The following is a 10,595-nucleotide window of genomic DNA, read 5'->3' on the forward strand; positions in this document are numbered from 1 at the left end:
AACATCAAGGCAGGCCTCTAAATCAAACTGTAACAAACACTGCTGCTTGCTTATGCGGCATTCATTTCCCCCTTGACTTTTCTTAATGGAACTGCCAGTCAGCTCATCTATCCCCTTCACTTCCTCCACATAGCCATGGGCTTCAGGGAAAGCTGACCTCAGCCCCAGCCCCAGCAAGTGGGTCCTGATTACTCTATCATGCATGGTATTCTCTTTCCATTTATGTAACATTGACTGGATTGGGGATGGCCATGGGATCCAGTGCTGGCCAGTGAGATAAGAGGTAAGGGAGGACTTTTGGAAAAGGTTTCCTAATTTTTCTGGAAGAGACACTGCTGCTGCATGATGGTGTGCTTAGAACTGCAGAAGCCATCACACCACCGGCCGAGGATGAGGTTTAGACACAGAGGGGCAAAGTGGAGAGAAGGGCATTGAGGCAAAGCTAAGACTCCATCTGGCACCTGGAGCTGCCCATCCTCTGGATTTCTTAACCCTTTTACAAACCATTTTGAATGTATTCCCTTTCCTTGGCTGGCCATCTCTATATAGTAAACAGCACATCTCTAAAAAATATAGCAGCAGCTTTGTTTTCTATTTCAAAAGAGTAACTTTAACATGGGAATTGAACAGATATTTGGGTTGTTTTCAGTTTGAAGCTATTATGAAAAAAGCTGCTATTAATTTTCATGTAAAAGTCTTTATACATATGTTTTCATTTCACCTGGGAGTAGAATTTCGGAGCTGTATGGCAAGAGTATTTTTAACATTAAGAGAAACTGCCAAACTGTTTCCCAAAGTGTTACACTCCCAGCAATGACATGTGAGTGTTTCAGTTGCTTCATGTCCTCTTCAAAACTTGGTATTGTCAGTCTTTTCAAATTTAGCCATTCTAGTGTTTGTACAGTGGTATCATATTGTGGTTTTAAAATTTCATTATTTCGGTGAATAATGGAGTTAAATACCTTTTCATGTGCTCAGTGGCCATTTGCATAAATCCTTTTGTGAAATATCTCTTCCAAAATCTTGTTAATTTTTTAGTTGGATGGTTTGTGGTCTTATTGAGATGCAAGACTGTTATATACAATTAGAACAATTAGTTCTTTGTCAGACCTATAGAGATAGAAATAGAGAAACAGAGATCTAGCAAATCTTGTGCCTTTTGAAGAGCCAAAGTTTTCTTTTTATAACTTTGGTAAAATCTAGTGTTTTTTCCTCTGAATTTTATAATTAGTGCTTTTTGGGTTCTATCTAAGATATCTTTGCTGAACCCAAAATCATAAAGATTTTCTCCAGATTTTCTTCCAGAAGTTTATATACTCAAAATCATAGACAAATCTCAAAAACATTATGTTCAATGAAAGAAGGAGATAAAAATGTGTACATATTTTATGATTCAATCTATATCCATTTCTAGAACAGGAAAAACTAATCTATAGAGATGGAAAGCAGATTAAGCAAAAGGAAACTTTCTACGGCAGTGGAAATATTCTGCATCTTGATTGCAGTGGTGGTTACACAGGTATATTTGTCAAAACACAACAGTACTTAAAATGGATGCAGTTGATTATATATAAAACATACCTCAACAAATTTGACTACAAAAAATTTTAATGGAAATTTGGAGGTGGATAAGTAGAAAGACTGGCGGTCACAGAGTCCTATGGGGTAGGATTTAGGGGATAAACAAGACTTTGCTGTACTTGAGGCAAAAATAAGAACCTTAGAGTATATATAACTTCTTAAATAAATATTACCTATTCTAAATTCATAAATACCATACAGTCTCAAACAAGCCAATTACGCACGGGGCTAGACCCTTAATGGAGGTAGCCACTGACTTGTGCTTCCATCCCAGAAAGGATTTTAAAAAAGGAGACAGAAGAAAGGATAGAGAGGTAAGAAAGGGAAATGTTCCTTAGTTCTCCCTTGGCCCAGAGATTCTGTGAAGCTAAATTTGCAATTTTCTTGGGAAAGGAAAAGCCTATACTGCTGAAGGTGAAGCTTTCTCTCGTGTAGCAGCAGTTTATGTTTCCAAAGGAAAAAACAAACAGAACACAGTCAGAAGTAAGTGATTACGCCTTGAAATTTTAAGGCAAAGTCACATGTAGAATTCTAGAATTTTATAGTTAGAAGACACTCTATATATCATCTAATCCAAGTCACCTAAAATACAGATTAAATAAATAAGCCTTGGAGAGTCTGAGGCTTGTTGAGTCATTTAACTAACTAGTTAGTTGGTTGAAAACCTAGAGGAATAGCCCAGGGTCCTGATTTCTGATTGAGCGCTTTTATAAAATTATAATCTCTAGCCCAATGCTCTGCACAGAGCAGGTATTTAAAAAATACCTTTTGATAAAAAAAAAAATACATAGAAAGCATAAGTTAATAGAAGGATAAATTTACATGCAGACATTTTTTCCTAATGATTTCTGTATATACTTCTTTATGCCATTTCTGCATCTTAGAGGGGAAAAAAAGCATATTTTGTGAACTTATTCTGGCAGGTATCAATGCCTGAAGAAAAGACATGAAAACAAGTAGCAAACCCTCAAGAATTGTGAGATATCCTTTCCTAGAAACGGTTGAGAACAATTAGCTCTTTCTGAGATAGTTAGTGGACATGTCTGCCTCATTACTGAAAGATGCATTAACAACTGCTTCAGGACCTACAAATTTAAGATAAAGTTGGAAGACTGGATTCTCACCAAACCCTGCCTGAGCACAATTACAATCAGATGGGAACACCAGATCCTCAGGTCATTTATGGAAACATTGTGGTTTCTAGGTAGGTTGTGAGAAAATTGGCATATCTCCATCAAGAGTTCATGGCTTTAGTTGTGAAACATCAAGGCACCATAAAAAAAGATCTTGGATTACTGCAGATATGTAATGAACAACATAAGCCAAATTTATAGAACATGAACATACCAAAAGTGTCCTATCAATTTTCTTTTGTGGTCCTAGAAGCCTTGGGATCTGGTAAATTTAGATTATTCATTTTACCCCAACCCCAGTGGCATGTCCATTCATTTCATGTGGGAACATTGGAGCAAGTTAGGATGTTACTTGGTTTGGATCTCTATGCCATCAGGCAACTCCCGCGAGCGCTGTATTGCTTGGCTTCCCCTAAAAAGCCGAGCAAACAAAATAGCAAGATACGGAAAAACCAATATCTGATTTTACATATGTATTTTTTTCATCCACAATCCAGTTTTAAAGACTGTTAACTGAAATATACATACGTGTGTGTGTGTGTGTATGGTTTAAAACAACTAAAACATGGATTGTATCAGCATGACAGCAAAAATATAGAAAACCCCTAATGGAACAGACAGCTATAAATTTTTCAGCTCAAGAGATGGGAGAAAATTAATTCATTTGTCTCTCCATTTGGTCACCACCTTAACTTATGGGGAATGCAACTGCTTTTTTCACTCCTGTTAATGCACATTGTCTTCACATCTGAAAAATAATAGCTAAGAGTTGTATAAACAGATACAGTCTTTACATAAAATGGAATAAAAGCCCTATAAAATTAAGCTTTATAAAGTCAGACTATCACTTTGTGTTTTTTATAATGTGTTACAAGTAATAATGTCAAAGAGTTGTAGAATGCATATTTGTGGTTGAGTTTGAATTCATCTCCAAAGTAAAAATTCACTTAAAAAGAAAATACAAATGTCTAAAAGTAAAGTTTGTCCAAAATGACTGGTGTTTTAATATGAAACTGACTAAAAGTGAGCCATTTAAAAATGTTTTATTTAGATCCGCTGAATCTTTAAAACATCAGAATATTGAGAAAAATCTCAAAATAGAAAATAAAAATGCTATAGTCTAAAGCCTATTAAACTGCTAACTTTTAGAAATACATTCCTCTTTATAACTATATAATATTCATGAGACCGATTTTGTGTATTATTATAACTACAAAATAATAAGTATAAGAAGAGCATTTCACTATTTTTGAGAAAGCCATGAAAGTGTGTCTATCTATTAAAATGGGTTAAATATGAGCCCTATAAATACTGACACTTGTAACTTGCAGGTAAAATTTTCTACAAATCCTTTTTTTGGTAAAATAATTCATATCACTCATGCTGGCGAATAAACATTTAATGGATATATATTTCAAAACAGTTAATGAATACCAACCAAAAATAAAGGTGTACCAACAGACATAGCCAGTGAGCTGTTGTCACCCCACATTGAGCAGATATTTAACTTGCTCAGTGCACGTTCCCAGACAGATTCTGTGTCATCATCATACCTTAGTCTCCCAGTAAAACACTTAAAAGATCATAATCCATTTGGAATAATTAACAATCTTGAACACCCCAAAAAAAAAAAAATAAACGAACCGTAGTAATTAGGAAAAGTCAACAATGAAATAAAAATAAAGTTGCTGGAAATACAATTACCCTAACAATTACTGGCTTCATATATGTCAAAATAAAATAATCCTGCTTATTATTCTCCAAGATATGGTTCCTGAATATTCATGGCTTGAGGCAAAACAAGAGAGAGTTGTGATAACCATAATACTAAATTTTTGTTGTTTAGAAAGGTCAAGTTTTCTCTCTACATCAAAGTTTAAAGAAAAGGAATAAAAAGAATACTCTGGGTCCTCACTGTGACGGAGACCTTGGATTCTGTGTCTTGGGATGGGGCTCTGGGTGAGAAAGAAGGCAAACAAGCTTCCCTGGGTAGCTGAACACTCTGTGAGGAAAGGGATCCCACACTACAACAAGGTGTCTTATCCCAAGTGATAATGTAATTACTCTTGATTTTATATGTTTAACTCTTTTTCATACACTCACCAGTATACCAAATATGCCACTAGTCTTTCCAAACACACTGTGCTTCCTCTTCTCTTTCTGCTTTTGTTCCAGCTGCGGTACCCACCCTGCATGAAATGCTTCCGAGAAGTCTCTGCCCCAGCTCCAGTGCTACTCCTGAAGATCATCTTTCCCTGGCCACATCAATCTCTGTCCTCTTCGGAATTCCTCTAACACTTAACTTGCTCTTCATTTCTTTCCAGTACATAATCATATATTATCTTGGATTGTTTTTAAACCATTTCTCCTAATTATAATAACAGTACCCAAAACATGCTTTGTTTGTACCAAGTAATGTGCTTCACACATTTAACCCTTAAAGCAATCAGAGGCTACCATAATTCCCATTTTGTAAACGAGGAAAGAGACTTCGATAGCAAGCAAGGGCACAACACTCTACTACTTAAGTAGAGTATGCACTCAAGCCTAAAGTTCTGCAAAGATCTTGTTCTTTGCCATGGTGAAATATGACCTCACGCAAATGCCTGTTCTCCTCAACTACACTGTCAGCTAAGGTCAGAGAGTGTCTTTTACTTCTTTCCAATACCTCATACCACTTAACACGGTGTTGGGCAGGTTTTAAGAGTTCTGAGGAAGGGAGGCACAGAAAACGTATCCAAGATATTTCCTTGGGTCCATGACATGTTCTGTTGGGTCTTTATCTGTACCATATTCTTAAAGGTCCAGTCAACTAAAGACAGAGGCATCAAGAAATCAAATTCTTCAGAGGAAGTTGGCCTTTATCTGTAAACTGGATTATGGTCAGAGTAGCAGGCTGCTTTTTTAAAGACACTAATTCCTCTTTTATTTCCTATCTTGTTAATTTTACTCATCTCTCAAAATCTTGCTGTAAACAAATGTTATTTTATTTTCTATTCTTTAATCACCTTGTATATTTTGTTTTCCCTAAGTGGATGGATATTTACAAAAGAGACAAATAAAAGGTACCTTTCTTTCCATAGTAAGTGCAGTATTAAAAACTGAGGCATACACCTACATTACTCTGTGCAGCAAAACTGCAATAAATAAAGAGCAGGGCTGACTGAGGGGGCTGCTTCTTCCCCATACTTACAACTATGTAGCCCCACAAAGAAAGAGCAGTAGAGATGTTGGAAGGGAAAAAGTCATTTGAAAGTAAATTAGGATAAAACTTACTTATAGTCATATATAATTACTACCAAAGGCTTTCACTAGCATCAGGCATTCCAGGAAAAGGAACAACAACAACAACAAACACCCCTATTACAACTGTGTTCACTATTAATGTAACCGCTCAACTACAGACAGGGTCGATTGCAATTGCGCATCAGGATGTTGGTAACACTGATAATTCAACCAAGCTTCTGCCACATGGCTTAAGAGTCAGCCAAGCCATTAATGGAATTGCATTCCTACCAAAGGGAGTTGGGGCAAGGGGTGGGTCCATCATTTCTAATATCACACACTTCCCAAAAGCTGATTCAGATGATTAACTGTATCAGCTCTTCATCAAATCAGCACTCAATCACTCTGGAAGGTAATTCTCTTCATCCAAACTTCTACTTTACATCCTCATAAAATGCAAAAGCACATATTGCACTCCTGGCATATCATAATTTAAATGAAAAGAAAAAAATCAATAATTTGCTCCAAAGTATAGTTTCTTATTGGCAGCTTCATTGAATCTGCCATTAATTTCAGTTCCTCCCCACACATTCATTAAACATAAAACACAGCTATTCTACAGATATTAAGGTTTTTGGTTTTTTAAAAGGAGAATACAGATAAGGTAAAATACAGGCTTCTAAATACTCCATTTCTGATTTATACTTATACTGTTTGTTGGACCTTTCTGAAATGATGAATACACTAAACATTCTGAGGCATGGCTGTCCCGCCATGTATGAATAAACTTTTCAGCAGCAATGCTTGCAAAAAGGAAGACTGCCAAATTACTGTTAATATATATAATAAAAGGGCTTAGAGTGTAAGTTAAAGAATGCAAAGTAAAATATATCATTTGGTGAAAATAAGTGGTGCAAAATCTGAAATTTTAAATTACTAATAATGGTCCCGGAGCTAATTCAATTTTTCCATTGGTATAAACCACAAACAGAACCACACAGCATGTTTCTCTTCAAACATCTTCACAATCCCCATAAGGTGGATGAGAAGGGGTAAGGGTACCTGTGAAAGGCTGTAAGACAGCTAACACTATCAAAATGGTATATTTATAAGCCTGTGGAATATAACCTCATTACTCCAAAAACTGTCTCTCCATTGTCCTCCTTTAGAAGTTAACCCATAATGAACAAAAGTGCATCTCTTCCACCCTTTTGCTCCCTATTTTGCCAAATCAGTCTACCTTAGTGTTTTGTATATTGACCAAAACATTCCATAAATAACGCTGTGGTGCACACGCATTAAAGTTTAGAGAGTTTCTGCCTTTGAAGTAGATAGTGACAGGACTAAGGGCACATGGGTTCAATTCCAAGCCAAATATTAGGCGGGTCGTTTGAAAATATCAACCCAAAGAGGCCTAGGGGAAAAGGATACCAGCGGCCACTGCCACCACCCTTTCTCTCCCCTCCCCTCTTCCTCTCTTCTCTTCTTTCCTTGTGGCTTCTCAGAGAGACAATCAAAGCAGGGAAAGCTGGATTTTAAATTAGTGAGACACGCACTGGGAATATGCAATTCTCAGGAGGAAAAAAGAAACTGCTAAAGAGGGGTGTAAGGGGTGTTGGCAACATATCTAAGTGACAACTCTCCCCACCCCCACCCTAATACAGCACAAATCCATAGATTGTTCCTCGACCCTCTTCGCCTTCCAGTTCCCAGTACTCTATTCAACTTGACCCTTAATCCAAATAATTTAGGGACCTGCAGGGCAACAGCTGTGCAAAAGTGTGTCTTTCAATATATGTACCCAATTTTCTGGAAGCCCCTGAATCCGGACAGTTGTAGCAGGCAGAGGATCTCCCACCGGGGAAGGGGTGAAGAAGGGGGAAAATAAAGAGATGGAGACAAGAGGAAAGGGATGCAGAGCTGCGCTCTAGGACGAGTGGCTGAAAGGAAGACAAGGAAGAAAGAAAGGGTGGGAAGGAAGTGGGGCTGGGAGAGAGGAAGAAAGGGATGAAAGAAAGGCTAGAAGAGAGAAAGGAGGGGAGAGGAGAGAGGGATGTTGGGAAGGATGAGGGCGGGAGGGTTGGGGAGCCGGGAGGGAGGGGAGGATAGAGAGGATGGGAGGGAGGCAGGGAAGGAGGCAGGCAAGGATGGAGGATGCTCTGTCTGGGACTCACCTCTGTGGGTCGGTGGGAGTTTCTCGCCTCCTCCTCTTTCTCGCCGGTTCCCAGCAGCTGGAGCGGTAATCACAGAAGGAACTGGAGAGGCGGCGGCGGGGACGAGGGCAGCAGCTGCTGCAGCCGCCTCTGGCCGAGGTGCGGTGCCTCCTGCTCCGCCCGCCAGCCTGGGTCTCCGCCTCACTCGGGGCTGGAAGCGAAGCCGCTCCCCCCTCCCCCCGCCCGCCCCGCGTCCTGCCCAAGCTCGAGCGGCAGCGGCCCGGATCGCCGCTAGGGGAGGCGGTCAGTGCGCAGGCGCGGCCGCTTGCTCGCTCGCGCGCCCCCGCGGCCTCCGTGGCTCCGCGGGGCTGGGGGAGGCACGGGGTAGGGGGGACGCGGGCGCGCGCGGCCTGGGGAGCGCGGAGCGGGCGGGGCGAGGGCGGAGCTGGGGAAGCGAGACAGGCTCTGCGCCGCAGGTGGGGGGAGGGGACGGCGGCGAAGGGGCACCACCGAAGGGCGCAGGTGCCGTGTCCATGACAACCGCGTTACTTTGCGGGCGGGGACCAGAGCTCAGCCTCTGGGAGCCGCGAGGACCCGGGACAGAGACCCGGGGCGGGAGAGGTCTTGGTGGGGAGAAGGTGACGGGGGTTGCCGAGTAGGAAGAAAGGGTGAGCCCGAGAGGGCGCGGACACATGGCAGGAGAAGAGCAGAGCCCCTGTGCGGGGAGGTAGACTGACTCGGGAGGGACGTTTGTTGAGACCTAGAGTCCCAAAGGGAGGAGAATCAGACTTTAAAAGGACCTAGAAAAGGATAGAAGTATTAAAACAAATGGAGCATTTGCTCATTTAACAAGCCTTTGTTGACTGCTGCCTCTGTGGAAGACATTGTGATTCTTTTATTGATTCAAAGAATATAACTGAACCCCTAATTTGTACCAGGCACTCTACTTAGGCATTTTGAAATATTCGAAAATGTTTAAAATCCGGTGTTTGTCCTCGGGGAGGTTATACCTTAGTTGGAGAGCTTACATAGAGATTGCGGGGAGTATATACTCTACCCGTCACCACTCCCTAGGGCTGAAACGTAACTGTTACAGATGCGCTAGAACCGAAGAAAGTGCACAGCTACATCAAATGTGAAACATGTTACAGTTACCTTTGTTCTGCTTCAGTGCCAAATGACTTTTTTTTTTTTTTTGATCAAGAGAGAAAAATAAAGACAAAGAAAACCTATGGCAGTTTGGTATGACACAAGTGATGCTGCATGCTACCTGTCTGGTCTCCTCGGTCTCCTCGGCCACCGGCATCAATGTGTTTGTTCATGCCGACACTTGTACGGCTTTATATCACTCGGCGCATGTATTTTTCACACTCCTCTTCACTGACAATGTCAGCGATGTTCATTCCCCTCTCATTCCCAAGCTGGCATCTGCAATTGTTTGAAAATAACGTCAAACCCAAGCGTCTTATTCTCTCCAGACAATGACTTGAGGGCTCTACCTCTGTCCATTCCTCTATCTTTCTTTCTCAATATCTTCTTGCCTTACTTTTTCTTGTCATCACCACTTTACCAATTTAAAAATTCGTAGGAGAAAGTGGACAGGAGTCACCAGATGTGGATTTAAGAAAAATTTTCTTCGCCGACAACGATATTTCAGGACCACGGACAGTGGCACAGCATGCTCCTCCCACCAAGCCTTTTCCTTAAGCTCAGCCTATAGGAACGGGAGAGAGACGCTAAGGAAGGTACAGGTCGTGCTTCAAGAAGTAAATGCTGAGCGCCAAATGATTTGTTTCAAAAGATATGAAGCGAGTGGGAAAAGAAAAGAGCATACCGTGGACTGGAGTAAGTAAGAACTAAGTAGGCCCTTTAGCTACTTTGAAGAAAGAATGAGTAAGATTTAGGGAGGCATGACAGGGCCCTAAAGTGTTAAGAGGGGGACAGTTTAGCCAGAGAAGTGCCTGAATAAAAAAAACGGATACTTCGTGATACTGCTACACAGTGTCTTCCTGGAAGCAGAGGATACTTCTGATTTTAGATAGTCCAAGAATGTGGAAAGGGTAAAGGAGTCCCAGTTGGTTGAGGTAGAATGCTCTCTCAAGGGTTGGCTTTTTTTATTACTGTGATTTTTCATTCTCTAGTTAGGCTGGAGAGGGCTAAACTAAAAAATACAGGCCAAAGAGTTATCAGACTAGTTAATCTCTTTAACATTCAGAAGGTTCATTTATAACTTTGTGCATTGTTTTAAGTTAGGCTTAAATTTATAGTTCTACGTTTTAATTGGCAGCAGACAGAAAAAAAACTAATGTAGACCAAGTGCTGTCTGGTCAAAATGAGATTTCCTCTGTTTCTTTTTTTGTAGTGACTTTTAAAACTATTAGATATAACTGAAAGACCTTTCAAAGTCATTAGTAAAATATTTGTAAGGTTTTTGCCCATGCAATTGCTTAAGAGTTAATAAAAACTAATAGCATCAAAGCCATCCCTTATTTCTCAGACCCTT

At 40.4% G+C, this 10,595-nt stretch overlaps 1 protein-coding gene across 9 annotated transcripts in view; it reads right to left on the reverse strand.

Annotated features, from left to right (window-relative positions):
* Positions 1-8,586, reverse strand: part of CTNNA2 (catenin alpha 2) — a 1,085,794-nt gene extending 1,077,208 nt beyond the window's left edge. For 4 of the 9 annotated variants that reach the window (XM_001499457.6, XM_070236225.1, XM_005599873.4 and 1 more), the window contains exon 1: positions 8,114-8,586. The gene's annotated coding sequence lies outside the window, so the exon portion shown is untranslated. Of the gene's footprint in view, positions 1-7,740; positions 7,760-8,113 lie in introns of those variants that run through there. The other 5 variants (XM_070236226.1, XM_070236224.1, XM_070236223.1 and 2 more) reach the window with 2 other exon arrangements.
* Positions 8,587-10,595: the final 2,009 nt, after the last annotated feature.

Source organism: Equus caballus, chromosome 15 (assembly GCF_041296265.1).
Source record: "Equus caballus isolate H_3958 breed thoroughbred chromosome 15, TB-T2T, whole genome shotgun sequence".
Taxonomy (NCBI): Eukaryota; Metazoa; Chordata; class Mammalia; order Perissodactyla; family Equidae; genus Equus; species Equus caballus.